This window comes from Rhinichthys klamathensis, unplaced genomic scaffold (assembly GCF_029890125.1).
Source record: "Rhinichthys klamathensis goyatoka isolate OS25496 unplaced genomic scaffold, OSU_Roscu_1.1 h1tg000407l_1, whole genome shotgun sequence".
NCBI classification, from domain to species: Eukaryota; Metazoa; Chordata; class Actinopteri; order Cypriniformes; family Leuciscidae; genus Rhinichthys; species Rhinichthys klamathensis.
In genome coordinates this window covers 68,327-80,534 of record NW_026606908.1, presented here as the reverse complement: position 1 = coordinate 80,534, position 12,208 = coordinate 68,327, and the positions used below count along the sequence as shown (strand labels likewise).

At 37.2% G+C, this 12,208-nt stretch overlaps 1 protein-coding gene across 2 annotated transcripts in view; it reads right to left on the bottom strand.

Annotated features, from left to right (window-relative positions):
• The window catches only part of osbpl3b (oxysterol binding protein-like 3b), a 90,703-nt gene extending 80,402 nt beyond the window's left edge, over nt 1–10,301 (bottom strand). For both annotated transcript variants that reach the window (XM_056234895.1, XM_056234897.1), the window contains exon 1: nt 9,932–10,301. The gene's annotated coding sequence lies outside the window, so the exon portion shown is untranslated. The remainder of the gene's footprint in view (nt 1–9,931) is intronic.
• Nucleotides 10,302–12,208: the final 1,907 nt, after the last annotated feature.

Genomic DNA, 12,208 nt, shown 5'->3' with positions numbered 1-12,208 from the left:
AAAATGAATATTCTTTCATCATTTATTCATCCCCATGTCGTTCCAAACCCATAAGACTTTCGTTCATCTTTGGAACACAAATGAAGATATTTGAACAAAATCTTAGAGATTTCTGTCCCTCCATTGACAGTCTACGCAACTACCACTTTGACGCTTCAAAAAGTTAAAACTAATCCATTTGTATTGAGAGGTTTAGTCCAAAGACACGGTCGCCTTATATGATGAATAGATTGAATTTAGGCTTTTATTCACATATAAACATTCATCAATGAGGGTTAGTAAATAATGACAGAATTTAAATTTTTGGGTAAACTAACCCTGCAGGCAACAAGTAAACCCCCTCAAATGACTAATGTGAAAAAAACAACGTAAATTTTTTAACAGCAATGCATAAAACCTTGCCGCTGTGAAACTTGTGTGTTTTTCATTTATTTCAACATAGTATCACTGGAGAAACAAGACACAAAAACTCACATATGAATTGGATCAATGGGGTCCACTGAAAAAATCAGTTGAAACATGAGTTACGCAACTTTTTAAAAAATGTATAAGTTATTCAAGATTAAAAAAATGTAAGTCAGTTTAAAGCTAAGGTATACGATTTCAAAGATTGTTCATTATTAATATCATCGTTTAGATGCTGGTTATGGTTATATAGTACAATCCTAACAATAGGAATAGAAAAAAAGAATGAAAAAAATCCATTCACTCTATTGGCTGTACAGCCGCAGAGAAGTTGACCAATGTAAGCTGTCCGGCCGGACAGCTTACATTGGTCAACTGCTCTCATTCAATAACCAGCTTCACTTGAAACTCCGCCTGGCGCTCGCGTCTCCACCGCCCCCGCCCCCCTCCTGCGTCATGAAATTGCGCGCGTAAGCAGCTGACAGCTGACTAGCTAAGTAGCATATCAGCAATGGATTAAAAAAAAAGACAGCATCAAGCGTCCCCTGCTTGTCCCTACAGTAAAGTTAGGACGAAAGAGAAAGTCATTAGAGGAACGAGCAGAGATAAAAAAAAAATGTGAAGAACGCCGAACTTTGAGTAGGATAAATATATGGACCCTCTCCACCATTGACCATTGGAGGAAGCTTCAGGAAGATCTGGGACTGAAGACCGACGCTGACACGGCTAACTTTTTGTTGAGCAGGTAAACATTTTTATCAGTTTGACAACTTGCTCATGCTGTCGGTCGGCATTGGAATGTTAGCCGTTTAGCATCGCCTATCACGGGTCAAAGTAATTATATTTCTTGAAGTCCTTGAATATATTTCAGTAGGCCTAGCGGGTTTCTGTTCGAGCCGATCGAAATTTGAACAAGATGCGCTGTGTGCTGCAATAACAATTACTGAAAACCTTAGCAATACTAGTAGGATTATACTAATGGGGGTGGGGAGTTTAGAACATTTCATGTGTTGCTAATCTTGCGTTGACGTGAACTCAAACGTGACATTGAATTGTTGATGAAGCAACTAAGTTCAAGTGTCTAAAGGCAATTTTACATATGATGTGTCATTATAGCGAGGTCATTAGATTGAACATTACATGAACTGACATTACATCTCAGTTCCGATGTTTACTACCGATGATCACAGCTTGACTGAGTGACGTAGTTCAGTTCGTTTCCCGGTGGGAGGGATCAGATAGCACAGAGGGGAGGGGTGTGTGTGTGGAGGGGCGGGATGCGTTTTTTAAAAATTCAGGCTTTCTCAACCGATTTTCAAAATCGTATACCATAGCTTTAATATCATTTAAGTTGAAAGTTATACCGCCAAGTATAAACCGCCAAACTTTTTGTTTTTTGTTTTTATTTTACATTGTACAGTGGCACATAAATTATACAATCTAAAAAATGTTGGGTTGTTTCAACAAAGCAGCTCTGATATCAATAGCTCCATTGATTTTCCAAAAAGAAATCCACATCATCAAATCATACAAACATCAGCAAAATAGCATTTCTTCTTTTGATGAAATTTGTAGAGAAAATGCAAGAGAGGTGAATCTGGACACCAAAGGTTCTCCTAATTTATGCATTGTACGGCTAATTATCACATTTCCTCACAAGCAAAGCAATGACAGTGAGCCAAACTTTAGCTATTTATTTTCTGTGTAGGCGTTTTTGTTTTGCAGGGCTAGTGTCTGATTCTTTTGCACAAAAAAAATGCATGCAGTGAGAATACCAATAAAAGGTTATCATTTTGTTGCTGAAATGGAAAGACGGTGGAAAACAAAGGCAAACCGGGCTTGTATTTCAGTGGTGCTCTGTAAAAAATTCCACCTCTTGAAATAATGCGTCTAATGTACGATAATTCACATCAGTAACAGAGAGCTTTAATAAGAGCCCAGATAAGAGCTTTATCCTATCCTCCCATACACCCCCAGCAAATAACAGGCCAACTCTGATGCTCTAAACTCGCTAAAAGCGACATAACATATAGTAATCTGAAGCACTCTAAGAGATGAGAATATATTAAATTACACTCTTATTGCATTTACAAATTCCAGCGTATCCAGGCAAGCTCAGAGAAGCAGAGGAAAGATAAAATATAACATATTTTCAATCAGCGTCCATTTGATAAAACCTGATCACAGCTCGAATTGAATAAAACTCTACTTTTCACTGCAGTCTTGTGCAGTAGAATACCATCGGCTCGTATCTTCAGCAGGAAGTATTTAATGAGGTTTCTTAAGCCTTGTTTATACTCGACGCGTCCGCACGAGCGCGAGTCTCCGCTGACTGCGCGCGGACCTCTCCATATGGACGAGGCGTTTATACTTGACGCGCTCGCCGTTGTGCTATTCTGTGAAACGACAGGGGGCGACTCGGAGTAATTCTCCTCTAAACCACCAGGAATCAGCAGTGAAGAAGTAGTTTGCCATTTATTAGTAGTTTATTAATTTCTGATTCATATAAAAAGAGTAATAAATGCAGTAGGTTTATTGTACTTTCACTGCATGTAAACTAGTAAACAACTGAAGCCTTATTGAAGAGTGTTTAAACCTTAATTTCATCAGCAGGGCTTACTTCTGCTATTGTAGGCTTATTTTGTAAATATAAGCAGTTACTTTAGAGTGCAAACTGGGTGCTTAATGTAAATGTGTTCCTATTCAAAAAATGAGAGGCTTTTATGGTCGCCCATCAATGCAAATGTCTCTAAGGATCATAAACATGCTGATACAGACGCACCAGTTCGGCCAGATTCGGCTCGAAGTCGTTCATCTTCGGATGCGGCGCCGCGCACGATGTTACAAAAAGTGCCGTGCACACCGCCAGGCGAAATGGGGTCTTGCGCACCCAACGCGCACGACCGCCCACACCGCAATGACGTCATTTTTGCCGCGCGCACTTCGCGCTCTTGCGGACGCGTCGAGTATAAACAAGGCTTTAGGGTGATTTCACACCTGAGTGTTTGTTTCGGAACCTGGTGCGTTTTCTCCCTTGGTTCGGATCGTTTAGGCATATGAGAACACGGCAATCGGGCTCGGATCCGACATTAAAACGATCGCTCCAAGATCGCCTGAACGAGGTGGTCTCGGGCCCGAATGCAAACGAACTCAAACGAATGGTATTATAATTCATAACGGGAAATGTACTCTATGAATAGCAGTAATGTATTTCTGTGAGTGAGCACATTAGTTATCACAGTTGAAAACCAAAAGAGCACCTGTTCATCTTAAAATGTTGTGCAATTGCGCTTCTCCGTGCGAGAATGCTGTCCCGATGAAGCCTTGATTCCTGCTGTAGCTGGATTATAACATTTGTGTTTGCGTGTGTCTTGACTAGAGCTGCACAATATATCGAAATTATCGAAATATCGCGATATGCATATCGCAACGGCTTGCAATAACTGGGGTCATGAACAAAAGACAGAGAGAATCACTCACTGCTCTTGGCTGAATAACTTTTCTAGCTTTAATAAGAATCTGTATATATTTAATTAGTGAAAACTAAGCAGTGTTTTATTTTTGCATTCGATTATTCAGTTTCTGTTGTTAAATAACCCTAATGTAGGATGAACCCCTGAACCCTGTGCTTTACACTGATGTTAATAACACTTCTTATGCGACAGTAAAACACTGCTGTTCACTTCCAGAAGTTGTAGGGATGTTTTCTTGTCACAAAAAGAATTTGAAACACGTATTTAGGTTACATAATAGATCATTTAAGTTTATTTTACACACTTTAAGCATTATCGTATCGCATTATTTAATGAGTTCTCGCATATCGCATTTTTCTTCAATATTGTGCAGTCCTAGTCTTGACACAGTTAACCTCTAGACAGCGCTGGGAGATCAAGAGAGAGCGTGTTTGAATTTGCTGTAGTATTAATACGAATGTAATATATAATTTAACCGCGGCAATGGGGGCTACATTCGTATAGTGTTTGCGTGTGTCTCGAAAGTTACAAATAAAGCCAAAAAAAGCTGATGGAGCAAACTTGTCAATCATCTTGATGGATGATGCAGAAGAAACCCTGACCAATAAGAGGACAGTACTCGCATGTGACTTGCGTGAACACATTTTGGTACGCTTAGAAAGGTTGCCTTGTGAAAGGCAAGAAGAACCAAGTGAACCAAGAAGAAAATGCAACATTGTAACAAATTAAGTCGCTGTTGCGGAAAAAACAAACAATCTATAGGTGTGAAAAAACCCTTAGATCATACAGGGACCATAGACTCTTATCTCTTTCACCAGAGGCCTCATTCCAGAGGTTGCTGGGATGCAGATGTGCTTTGGTCGGTTTCTATTTAAGGCAAATCATTTTTCCAGACCACAGCCATTTTGACCCTTTAGTTACAGGTATTTTAAAGAGGCAAGAACAGCAGGGGAACAGTGGAGGAGCATGTTGGAGCTATTTGTTGTCTTTAATATTTATAAGGACGAGGAGCCAATTAGTCATGACCTCTGAGCTTGACAACTCATCCGTCTCTGCAAACTAGCTCAGGTCTTTTGATATTCTGACCTTTTCTGCATTCTATTCGCAAGACTTATTAGACCAGAAAACCTGTCCAGGAAGAAACACTTGCACTCTCTATGACTGCCAGGATTTTTAATAGTTTCGAATGAGCTTGGGTTGGAAAAAAAAAACACGTTATCCCTTAGGTGGACTGGATATGCAGCATCATGCAAAAGCTACAATTTTCACTTTGTAGAAATGCATTTGCAGTCATTATACATTTTTTCTGAATTTTCAGTCATGATTAATTTTTTCTGTTCAAAGATGTACTGAGATAAAGCGAATATTCAGCAGGTCATGTGATCTCAACATGGGGCCACCGTGTTTCAATAAGGCAAGCTTTTTTTTAAACAGCTTTTATTAGGATACTGATATGCGGGTCATATCCTCAAGACAAGTACTATACAATTCTTTACTTTAACTTTCACAAGAGAATGAATGATTTTGTGACAAGAAAATGATGGTACACAGGCACAGCATGAATGAATTGCTTCTTACAGAATTCAAAAATATGTTAAAAATAGTAGTAATGGGTTGCCTTGACTCAGACATCAATCACGTGTACATTATTTTAAATGTTTTGAACTGAAAAGACATTGGAGAAAGCATTATTCAGATGAGATGAACTCACTTTATGACACTTTTGTGGGTGAGGTAATGTCAACTTTAAGTCACATACCGGTAGTCCTGCCCACAGCCTGTTAGTAGACAGTTTGGAATAGTAAAGGCGAGATCGGGATGAAATTACTAATGTGATTGGTTGGTTACTACATAACTAATCATTGGGATTTTAATGATTCCAGTTCCTTAACAGTTGATTTAGTACATTTAAAGGGATAGTTCACTCACAAATGAAAATTATGTCATAAATTACTCACCCTCGCGTCATTTTAAATACCACAAGACTTTCTTCCATCTTCAAAACACAAATTAACATATTTTAATGAAACCTGAGAGATTTCTGTCCCTCCACTTAAAGGCCATTCCACCAAAACAATTATGAAAACTTCAAGTAATAGTATTCCATATGAGTAGCACAATTCTGAAGAGACACGATCACTTTATCAGATGAACAGATTTAATTTAGGCATTTATTCACACCTTGAACAACACACGAGCACATCAAATATGTTCAACGGAAGCTCAAGCACACTTGTTTGACGCACATGAACAAACTTTATTGATTCTTGAGGAAGCATGTGTTAGCATGATATGTAAGAAGAAACCTAATGGGTTACCGCCAAATGCCCCAATTATTTAACGACGAATTGTTTGGAAAAAAGGAAACACAATCCCATTGCTAAAAGATGAAATTCTGCAAGTAGTGTGTTTAAATAATAGACTTTTTAATTACTGTTAGCATAAATATAATAAATTAAATAAATGTAATGCTAATTTTGTCATTTTTTTCTGTTTTCTGTAAGCGAAGAAGATTTCACTGTGGGAATTGCCCTCTTTCTACAACACAAAGACAGCAATTAATATAAATGACACCAAAAGGAAGTTGAACCGAGCGATTGATATCAGCTGTCTACAGCACAGACCGTCTGAACAGACATAATGAGATAATATGTCGCTTAAACACAATGTTAAAGATATCAGATTTTGTGAATGCAGGTGAATGCAGCATGTAAAAACAAATTGCTTTAAATAGACAACATATTAAATACAGTGAAAACCAGACAAGTCTGAGACAGAATATCTTTCCATCTAGCTGTAACCTTACCTACCTGTTTAGGTATAGAAATCACATCTTTTATGGATGAGGAAGGCAGACAGCGGCAACACCTGCCACTGCGCTTGAGCAACGACAACATCTGCTCTCAAAGCCCCTGTACATCACTCCAGATCCACAACACATTTAATACACACACAGTTGAGATCATAGAGAGCTTCCCATAAGAAACATATCAAAGAACCACAGAATCAAACCACTTTCACCCACCTGAGGTCTCTTATCAAACTCAACTTATTTCACCTCACACTGTGACTATGGCAACAGCGTGTGTGGTTTTGTAAAACGGTCCTGAGCTCAGGCTGCTGTCCTGGTGTGAAAATAAAGGTGTATTTTCTAGTTAAAGGACACGGCTACTATGTGCAGCCCCATACTGAGGAGGATTACCTGCATAGCTGCAGTCGCAAAAGAAACCAAAAAGATAAACATCTATGGTAGATGTCCAGTTAAAACTTAAACTTCTTCCCAAACGCTCTGGTCCAATCCAATCATTTGCCCACAGTTAGTCTGAATACTCATCTATGTACCTAGGAGTGTTTTTCACACTCACAACCACTAATCTGAGAGCTGGGCTGGGAATTGGAGAAGCTGTAGGACGTACACAAAGAGTTGAAGAAATGGAAAGTGCCCCATAATGGCACCATAATCCAATATTGATGGAAAAGGAAATTACAGCCTCTAATGCATCCTTTAGGTTTGTCCAGTCTGGGCCACACCACGCACAGAAATAGAAGCCAGAATGGATGATATGGAACATTCTTTTAGTTTATTTTTATGAGAAAGGGCATATAGAGGACTATCACATCCCCTTGCAACTACTATTTACTAACATTTAAATTAATCATTTGATGAACTTATTCTGTACGTACATGTTTTGTACATTGTATTTATATTTTAAAATAAATCTGTAAATACATATAACTAAGTAGTAGAGCTTTAATCTGTTTACAGATGAAATTAACTAATTTAATAATTGATTAGGCCTATTTTTACAACTGATCTGAATCAACAGTGAACTGACTTCAGCTGAACAACAGCCAAAATGCATCATTTTTCTGTTATCACTGTAAAGCTGCTTTGAAATAATCTGCATTGTATAAAGCGCTATATAAATAGAGATAACTTGACGACAAAAAGTGTGAGCCATATTTACATTATAACAATGTTATAAACACTTCATTGAACCATTATTTAATTAACATGAGATGCTAATTAATTAATAAAATAAATCACAATTAAGTGCATAAATTCATTATTAGATAAACGTCCTTTAATGAAAACATTTTAAAACTACTTTACTTAGGCAAATGAATAAACAGATATTACAAAAAGTGGGAAAATATGGTTTAGTTTTTTTCCCCCAAAATCATTGAACTTAATCTCTGAAATTATTCTGAGTTTGTCAATATGTCTGAAGTTGACTCTTACATTTGCATTCTTGGATTACGTCTGTTCTGTTTGTCAGTCGACATACTATATATGAAACTTTTTTAATATTTTCAATTTGTAACATTTTTAGTTAATACAAATAATTTATTGTACTAATTATTTAACCCATTAGGTTGCGGACTAGTTTAAAATGAATGTCTCATGACATAGTGGCACTGAACATGAGGCAGGATAACTGCAGTCATTCATAATTTTAGATGTTATTAAAGATATCTGCGGCCTATCAGATTCATTTTCAGTCCAGTCTGTTAGAAACAAGCCCTTTCACACATCACTTCAAAAATCTACTGGTGTTTAAGCTACGCAGAGGACAATTTGACACCCTGTTCCATCCAATCATGTTACGAAACACTGACACAGGCTGAAGAAATTTACAAACACAATCACTCTGACTCAGCGTAAATGTGTCTTGTACATCAATAAAATATTGGGCTTTCATTACGCATTGAATTTCAATGTGGGATACTGTGTAAAATAATCATTATAGGAATCTTTGCAGAAATCCTCTGTCCTGTTCAACTGCTGTGTTCAGTTTCCAAAATTGTAATGCATCGAAGTCTTTGTTTCTTGGAGTATTGTTTATAGAAAGTGACAAATAAAGAGATAGGGGGGGGGAGAGAGAGAGAGAGAGAGAGAGAGAGAGAGAGAGAGAGAGAGAGAGAGAGAGAGAGAGAGAGAGAGAGAGAGAGAGAGAGAGAGAGAGAGAGCATCCACATCATAGCTTCTACTCTCAACGGCTGTGAAGGAAGATAAAAGAGTCCACCCACAATAATACAGATATTATCTTGCTGTGAAAATATTCACAAATTGGCCACTGAGGCAGCTCATTGTCCCTTTAAATAATGTGGTAGCACTAGCAAATATTTAAAAAACAAAATGTACTTCACTGGCACACAGTTCTGGTTAGGACTAGTAACGTTACATACATAGAAAAACAGATTTCACAATCTGTTACCATGGTGACGGGGAAATGACAAAAGAGTGTATTTCTAATGGATACAGTGCTCTTGTCACATTCAGATAGTGGTCAAAGTCAGACACCCAGTCAAACCCAGACCTCTCAAATACATGCTTTGACATTAACTGTTCAAACCAAACCATCATCATCACCTTCATCATCTACACTTCCAAGTATGCCTTTTACTGAGGCAATTAGATAAGCTTGTAAGTTGTACTTTAGAGTGCTTGTTATTTAATACATGTTGAAGTGCAAGCACCAAATTTCCTACTGCAACTTTAATGAACCTATTTGCATCTAAAGAGATTAAGTCATCAATAGAGAAAGACTCTAATACTGACACATGCGTACTAAGATCTTAATACCTTCTTAAATGAAGAAATATGAAAGAGTCACTTTGACAGGCCAACAAAATAAAGATCACGTGTGATGCCTTGTGGATTTAAGAAAATAGCCTACCTTAATATAATGCCATGAATTGTATTGTTTATAATGACAACCAACACTCACAATTAAGATAACAATGCATGCAGCCCTTAAGCAACTCTCACACTAAAAACACTAACAGAAGACTTTTCTCCTCATAAGAGAATTGTAGTTATAGCTGTGCATGAATTCCTGTCGTCCACGCCCCAACTAAAATAGTTTCCAAGAGGCATCAGTTATTAAAGCGTTTTTACAATGTCTTGACTTGGAAGACATTGCTTGCAATCATGCATGGACATGTTTCCAGACTGCATGCCACGCAGAACACATGACATAGTGAAAAGAATAAGGACTGACATAGTCAATTACAGTAGTTACGAAAAATTGAAGAAGTTTTTAACTTACCTTTTAAATTGAAGTAACTAGTGTTAAAGTGACCGCCACTTCCGGAGGATAAGAAAACTGCGGATGGAACTACGAAATGTATCCGCGCGGCATCTTGTCGAACACACAGCCTATCAAGCCAAAAATAATAACAAACAAAACAGATTTGTCAGTTGGCTGACTGTCGCCTCTTTTGAAGTTTACGTTGGGTATTAACGCAACAGACCTCCAAACAATAAAACTGGATACATTTAAATATTGAAACAAACCGCTATTATTCGACATGTAGAAATAAAACGATTAAATGAAGTAAAACGAGTCTGAAGATGCGCTGTCCTCGCGCTCACTGTGCAAATAAAGGGCGCTGCAACTGTTGTGCATGTGGGCTCTGCGAGCGGTTCACAGACGCAACTGAAAGTGACCTTAACCAATCAGCGGGGGAATTACCACGTACGTCACTTGAAGAGGCGGGGCTACACCGGGTTGACAGCACCTTTTCCGTGACGTCGCCGCATTCTCAGAGCTCACTAGTTCTAAGCCTCTAAATGCACCCAATTTTGTTGCTCTTTGGATACTTTGATGAATATAAATGGTTCTTTTTAACACAGTACCTACATTCCCTAATGTATTAAATACATCTTTGCTTAACTGCTTCCCCTGGCCTGGCTGGTCAGCATTGACATTTAAAATATATTTGGTGATGGATGTTGGTCCTTGCGAACTGCGAAGGTCACTCCAAAAGTCACGTTGTATACAACTTTTATAATGTTTGGCATTATTCTGGGTATTTTTATATTCTTAGACTTTCCTTGACTTTTGACACATTTCCAGATGGACCAGAAAGACAAAAACACAGTGACTCCCCTACCCAGTTGGATGCTTGGGTACTTGGAAAGATTTCAATGTTGTTGAAGCTATAATCTAATGAAGTATAACCTATAATCGAAAGTGAAATATTAGATTAAATATGAATCTATATTAATATTACAATTAAATATTACAATCATTGAAAATGTATTTATTTTTGTTTATATAATAAACCTATAATAATATTAGTCAAATGATGAACATATTAATTTTGAGGAAAGAATATAGCCTAAAGCACGTGTTCTTTTTGGTTAGGTCATTTGTATGAATGACAGTCATAGCTGAAAACGAACATTCACAAGCCAGATTTCAGAAACTTCAGAAAGGTCAAAACTTGTGAACGACAAACAAGCTCAGGTGTCCCATTAAATGAAAAGGTGAGACAAAGTTGGATGAGTCTGTTTTTCATTGTAAAAAAATGTATTGTAATTTTAACTGTAAAAGACTGTAAAAAACTGTTAATTGGTTAACAGTAGGCTAATAGATCTATGTAAAACTTTACATTTCATGTAATTTTACGGTAAATAAATGTACCATTTTTGGAGGTAAAAATAAACAAATAATCGTACTTTTTACAGTAAAAAGCCATAAACTGAAGAATTCCAGAATTCCCTGTCTGAAACATTATGATTTTTCATTTTTAGCCTGTTTCTTCTTAGTTTTTTTTGTGCACATTAGGGTTTCATGTTACATTTTATGTTGTTAAAAATGAATGTTTATTGCATTATTTTACTGTCTCATGTTACAATGTTTTGTATTTGTGTATGACACTGTTTGCACCTTCAGTATGTTATAGTAGCCTACTTCCCTCAGCTTTACTCTAAGAAAAAAATGGGGTTCTATATAGAACCCTAGGGTTCTTTATTAAATTTTTAAGAATACTTTATGACAAAAAGGTTCGGAATAGCTCACCCAAAAAAAATTATAATTCTGTCATCATTTACTCACCCTCAAGTTGTTCCAAACACAAAGTTCTTATTCTGCTGAACACAAAAGAAGATATTTTGAAGAACATGGCTACCCAAACAGTTTTGGGGTACCATTGACTTCCATAGTATGGGGAGAAAAAATACTATGGAAGTCAATGGTGTCCATCAACACTGTAAAAAATATCATGATCAACTCTTTTAAACAAGTTATTAAGTCAATGTAATTTAAAGGGGTGGTTCAGAATTTTGGACATCGGGCCTCATTTCCAAGTTAGCCTTAGTGTTATTGATCAGTGGAGACAGTTTTCAAAAAATGTCATCAAGTCGTTCCAGTTGCATAGTTCGCCGGTGCTATGCTAGCGCGAGTCAACGGTAACTGCTAGCCTGCTATTAAAAACAGTTTTACCCACTCCACAGTACACCAAAAGCAAATAAATTATAAAGGCAGACTATCGTAAATGTCTGTTAAGAAAATAATGTTAAAAATCAAACTACTCTTGCA